The sequence below is a fragment of the Zosterops lateralis genome, assembly GCF_965231275.1.
Source record: "Zosterops lateralis genome assembly, chromosome: 17".
In the NCBI taxonomy this organism is placed as follows: Eukaryota; Metazoa; Chordata; class Aves; order Passeriformes; family Zosteropidae; genus Zosterops; species Zosterops lateralis.
The window spans coordinates 24,083-30,747 of NC_139777.1; the positions used below are offsets into that span (position 1 = coordinate 24,083).

At 44.8% G+C, this 6,665-nt stretch overlaps 1 long non-coding RNA gene across 1 annotated transcript; it reads right to left on the bottom strand.

Annotated features, from left to right (window-relative positions):
- Positions 1-5,952: 5,952 nt before the first annotated feature.
- On the bottom strand, positions 5,953-6,350 carry LOC310916477. The gene is made up of 3 exons (XR_014591303.1): positions 6,242-6,350; positions 6,063-6,136; positions 5,953-5,985 (listed from the first exon to the last, which is right to left on the bottom strand). It is a non-coding gene; the product is annotated as an uncharacterized lncRNA (long non-coding RNA).
- Positions 6,351-6,665: the final 315 nt, after the last annotated feature.

Below are 6,665 nucleotides of genomic sequence, written 5' to 3' on the forward strand. Positions count from 1 at the left end.
AGGACCCACTTCATGACTCATCATCCCTTGGTGAGATGCTCCACCCAGGGGGAGGAGCTAAGCCTTCTCACCTGGATATAATCTGGGATTTGGGACAGTACAAGCAGCCCCGACCCACTGGATTCCCAGAGGAGCAGAGATACCAGACCTTTCTACAGGATCACAGACCACCTCATCTGGACTGTTCCACCATCCTGCTCAGGTTGTATTCTGACTCTGTCAGTGGTCTTTGGTATGATTGCATTTATTTTATTTTACCTTTTTTACCTTTCTACCTGTTAAATTGTATTTTTGACTTGGAGGCTCTCACTCACTTTGCTTTCAAACCACAACAGGCTTTTACATCTTCACATTGTAAGAGTGGGAACCAGTCACATCTACATTCCTTGCTTTTTGTGATGACATAAATATGAAGTAAAAACACATTAAACACGAGGCAGTGCTAGGATTTTACAGATCTTTCGTTTGGACGAGAAATGTCTCTTCCTTGACTAACTCCATCCTTAGCACAACCCTTCCTCACCTCCCATTTCCCACCATGCCACTCAGACCTTTGCACCTCAAGCTCTTTCCTCCTGTGATGCAGCAGCACCGCAACATAATGCAGCGGGGCAAACCAGGCACCCTGCTCCGCACCCCTCACCTCCTGGCAAAGAGAGCAGCCACGTCCTGGTTGCTCTGGCTGCTGGGAACAGCTGCAGTACCGCTCTTTGCCCACAGGGTGGCAGCACTGCCGCTCACCTCAGCCCAGGGCTGCTGCACACATTAGGGACAGGCACGGGGGAGAGCTGCAGTACCGCTCTTTGCCCACAGGGTGGCAGCACTGCCGCTCTCCTCTGCCTGGGGCTGAGCTGCAGTACCGCTCTTTGCCCACAGGGTGGCAGCACTGCCGCTCACCTCAGCCCAGGGCTGCTGCACACATTAGGGACAGGCACGGGGGAGAGCTGCAGTACCGCTCTTTGCCCACAGGGTGGCAGCACTGCCGCTCTCCTCTGCCCGGGGCTGAGCTGCAGTACCGCTCTGTGCCCACAGGGTGGCAGCACTGCCGCTCACCTCGGGCCAAGGGGACAGGCAGAGCGGAGGCAAAAAAGGTGGCCAAAAATGCCCTTCCAAACATCCTCTAAAATAAATGTCCCAAAAGACGCCCAGCCACAACGCCAAGAACCCTGCCATCAACCAAACTGAAACCAAAAAAGCCTTTATTTTAGGCTATATTTCAAATTTTTTTATATTTATAATTTTGATATCTATATTTATCATTACAAATTATCTTTTATATTAATATCTCTTTTATATATTATACATAACACGGAATAATTTATTTTATTGATATTTTTCATATATTTTTGTCCTTATTACTTGTATTTTTGTTTGTATTTATTTTTTAATTCCTGTTTGTTTAAATTATATTTTAAACTATATAAATTCATTAACTTAACACATCACAACCACAATTAAGTGGAATTAAATTAGCCTGGTTTTCTAAGGGGAAAAGGTTTAATTTTCATTAGAATAATATTGGCATATTTTCTCTTTCTGTGTTTTCTGGGGGGGGGGTTGTTCATGGGGGCTTTTGGTGGGGTTTGTTTGCTTTGTTTTGAATTTCTTTGTAAATACATAAGGACATTCAGAGAGTAACAAAATAAAATGTCTACTTAGTTTTATTGCTACCTCTGAAAAACATTTTGACATCAAGTTATTCCTGGTAATACTGTACTTGGGGAGAATGAGACCTGAAAGGAAAAAAAAAGGCAGCACAGTGTTGACACCTTTCTCCGTTCAGGTTTTATAATTTAGCAGAAAATAGAGGGTTTTTGCTAACTGCACTCTCAATTGTATCCAGACATCCAGTGGACATTGAGGCTATTTTTCAACTTCTTTCTTCCTTACAGCCAAACTTCCACATACTCTGGGTAAGAAAGAGTATGGGAAAAAAAGAAAACAAGAAAAAATAAAATAAAAATAAATAAAATTGAATAAAAGTTAATAAAAAATTAAAATAAATACAAATTAAAAATGCTAAATAAAACATGAAAATAAAAATATAAATAATGAAATAAAAATCTAAAAGTAATTTAAAATTTAAAAATTAAAAAATAGAAGAAAAAATATAATTTTTTGAAAGAATACAAAACAAACAAAAAACCCCATAAAAACCACAATAAAATAAAAGAGCATAAAAAATACAAAAATAAAAAAAATAATAAAAAGAAGAAAATAAATAAATGCAGATCTCCCCTCATGCCACTGCCTAACACAGCTCCAGGAGTTTCCTTGATTATGCAGTGATTGGAAAAACAAACCCAGTGCCTCCCAGAAAATAAGGTTTAGTAGACAATTCCCAGTTTTGCTTGGAAACAAATTCTGTTTTATGGGGAAGCTCACTTGGGATGAGCAGCCACATGTGCCAAGGCAGGAAAGAACCACCCCATTGTGTCCAAGGAACAACAACTAGGCCAGTATTTAAGTTTTAATGGGATTTATGTAATTAACAATGCAGTAAATTTAACTTTACAAAGGTATGAATCATGGCAATTAAAACTTAGCAAGTTCTCCTGGTAATTCCCAGAATTCTGTGGATATGGTGCTGAACAATTCCTGATTGACCATCCTTATTTTGGTAAATTTCCTTGGAAATGTCCCCTAAGAAGTACCAAAATTCCAATTAGAATGGAAAATTGGAAAAAAAATAAATATTCCCTCACTAAAATCAGAGAGAGGAAAAGCATCAAATAAAAGGAAGGAATAATATCTAAATCCCAGCTTGCCTGGAAAACAAGCTCAGGAATTTCTAACATTGAAAACTTTTGGTGGAAGGTCACGGAACGATGATTTCAAATCTGCTGCCTCTGCTCTGATTTTAAAGGGAAGTGGGAATTCAACAGGTCTAGTTACTCCTATCCAAGAATTATCTGCATTTGTGGGAGTAACAATCAAAAAAACCTCCAATCTTATTTTTATTTGGCAGCAGAAACTCTCAGCAGAGTTGGGAAGTTTCAGTGGAAGAAAAGAGCCACAACTGCTGAAATAACAAAATTCCACTTAGGAAAAATCAGGAATTCTATTTACAAATCCATGGAGGAGGAGGACACCAGGAACACATTCCAGCTGAAAGCAATGATTTATTGGAAAAGACAGGAAATGAAACCGAGGCTCTGGTTATGGTCAAAGAATTATGCAGGAGTCAGAGAGAAAAGTCCTTCCAGTAGCTCCACTTCCCACTGGCTCTCTCCTTTTTTGCCAAATACCTGCAAGAGGAAAAACAACAGGAATAAAGTTTCAAACAGGAGGTCCTTGGTTCAGGCAAACTGAAGTGCAGCTCCCAGGGAGCGAGTCCAGGCTGTGCCCAGGGGAGCTCCGGGAATCTGGGATTGCCCGTGGGATTCAAGGGCTGGAAAAGCAGGACCCACCTGCTGGGTTTAGTGCTGGGACACAGCAAGGCCTCGGCTCAGGGGCAGCAGTTGGAGCTGGGACCGCAGGAGAACACCCCAAAGCCAGGTCAAACATCCAGCATGACACGCAGCACGCTCCAGGAGAAACTCAGGTGGGAGAAGCCCCCGGATGCTCCGTGTTCCTTGCCCTCGGCAGCTTTGCCAGGGCCTCCCTCAGAATACTGACCTCACCCTGCAGCTCCTACAAAATAGGAGAACTTATGGGAATCACCCAGCAATCCATGGATCTCCAGTTATTAAGAAACCAAAGCTGCAGCAAAATGTGCCCAAACTCTACTGCAAACCAGCAGCTCTGAGGAGACACAGGGATTTATTCCAGAGGGGACACAACTATCCCTCAGCCAGCCAGTGTTTCTCTCAGGCTCTCCCCGCTGCTCTCTGAGGACACAAACAGCAGTTGGACACAAACAGCAGTTGTTCCCTGGTGTTCCCCTTCCCACCAATGCGAAGACTTCTGTTCTCCTCCAACTCCATGTTCAGGAGGGGAAATAGGAATATTATCATTGCACAGACTGTCCAGGAGAGTGTGACTGAGGCAGGATCACCAGCTCCCAATCCACTGTTGCTCCTGGATTTCTGAGCAGTTCCTTCCCCTCCTGCCCTCCCCAGCACCATGCCCTGGGTGCCGTGTCCACTGACACCTTCTCCATGCAGCTTAAAACCCACACAAACCAAAAGGAAGGAGATCAAAAATCAATTCACATGTTTCTAGTCTGGAGAAAATGAGGGAGGTCTAAAATCTGTAATTATTTTAGAGCAGTAGAGCAATTTTTTAATGACCTTGAGTATGACCAAAGGGCAGCAAAAGCTGATAAACACCTTCATTAACTTCTATTAGCAGAAAAAGAAATGAAGTTTTAACTTCAGTAAAGATCAAGTTTTGCTGCTAAACATTAAGGCGGTGGCATGTTGGTGTTAGTGCCTTAATCTTCTGACATTAAAGGTATTTTTACAATAAATTGGTTATTGAAGCAGCATATCTCAAAATAAGGTTTTTAACAAATGTTGGCCATAAAAGAGTCTGACAATCAAGATGTAAGTCTCACAGCTATTAAACAAAAACAAAAACAAAAAAAAAAAAAAAAAAAAAAGCTGTCTCTGGTGTGTATAACCTGCCAGCCCCTCATGTCTTCAGTCATTACAGTTTATTTTTACCAGGTTGATGGTTAAAGCCTTGTAGAAAGCTTAAAAAATAAAAATAAATAAATAAATGAATGAATAAATAAATAAACAACCACAGGACATAGGAAGGCATTTTACCAAGCCCCCTCAGTGTGGAGCTGTGTCAGCCCCAAGTGTTTGGTCCCCCAGCCCAGAGCAGGCTCCAGCTGCTCCCCAGGGGGGGTTACCAAGGGACTCACTTGTTTGGAGCTGTAAATGCAGGTGCCCTGCACTGGAGTGCCAATAAATGTGAAATATGTGACTCTCATCATCGACAGTGACTGACCTTCTCAGGGAAGCCTCCTCACCCGGGATGGGGCACTCTGCCATGGATTTAATCCATCTGCACCTGAAACAAAGTCAGGACAAAAGTCAAAGTGCTGCAGGAGAACTTGAAAACTCCAGACACTTTTTCTCAATCTGGAAATACCCTCTACAGCCCAACTACACCCCACATGACACATTTCAAGTCCCCAGGACTTGTCCCATTTCCCCCACACCCAGACTGAGCAACAAGGCAGAGCAGCTCTGAGCCAAACACACCAACACCCGTGACACAGGACAGGACAAAAGGGGGGACACAACAGGGACAGAAATATCTCAGCAAGAAGAATGACCCTGAGGACCGAGAGAACTCGCAATGAGATGACCGAGGTAAGACCGATGGGGAGCTGACCAGGCTCAGAGAACCCTGCAGGAAGAAGATGCCAACGGGATCACTGATCCCAAGAAACGCAGAGATGGATGCCTGAGAATCCTACGGTCAGAATCCTCCACTCAGCTGTGCACTTTTAGAAGACCTAATCTGCCAGAATGGATCACAGCAGTGCACAGCTGTGGATACAGCTCAGAACAAGACCTGGAAAGGCACCAGACTGGATGGTTGTGAAGAGAGATGGATTCTGATGTGTGTCTGAGCTCCTAAATCAAAGTTCAATGATATCAGTGCCTGTCCAAGGAACAGGGAGATGTTAAGAACGATGCCTGGGGTCTCCAAAAGACCCCTTGAAGGGTTAAGGCAAAAGACACACAAAACAAAACACACAAGACACAGAGTGCACAACAGACGAGTGACACAACATGCCCTGGGACTGCTCTGCCCTGCACACCTCAGCACTGGGATCAAAAATGAGACTTTTCCCTTTACACAGCCTAAGGGGTCACAGCTTGGACATCCCCATCTCCAAACCTGACCCAGAAATCCCTCCTGGTCACCCCTGACCCCACACCCCACTTTCATCCCCTCTGTGGCTCCCAGCCCTCCACTTATCTCTGGGACATCTGGAGATGCAAATCCGTGTCAGGTACAAAAACAGGCCGCCTCTCCCTCGGGGAAATTCCTGCTGTCACTGGGCTGGTGTCTCTCAGTCAGCTACAATAAAGAAAAGCAAACGTGACCGTGTGATCTCAGCAGCACATTGGCCAAAACCCAGCAATTCTGCTACTCACCACCTCCTGAGCACACCCAGGGCCTCGGGCCCTGTGCTCCAGCTCTGCTCAGACACCAACACTGCGGGGTGTGCCTGGGTTAAGAGCAGACAAGGTGATGTGGCACTGCTGAAACTTGAGCAGAGCCTCGTTCCTCCTCCCTGACACACCTCAACTCCTCGGCTGTTACCAAAGCCCACCTGGATGGCCCCTTCAAATGGAGAAGGTCAAGGCTTCACCACAGAGTCCTGTAATGCTCCCACTGTCTGGCTGGTGAGGGGAGCTCGGCATCGTGTGAGTGGAACACCTAAAACACACAGCACTGGATGCTCAGAGTTCCACCAGCAAGTGAGGCTGGAGCAATAGTAACTGCTTCTGTCCACCCATCACTGCTCACCTCGTCCACTTCACCTTGACTGCAGAGATCCAGCTTTGCCTACTAAAAATAAAGACAAAGAACAGTGCTGTGACATGGCCACCATTTACACGCCCCTGCAAACACAAACAGTGACTGACCTTCTCAGGGGAGCCCCCTCACCCGGGATGGGGCACTCTGCCATGGATTTAATCCATCTGCATCTGAAACAAAGTCAGGACAAGAGTCAAAGTGCTGCAGGAGAACTC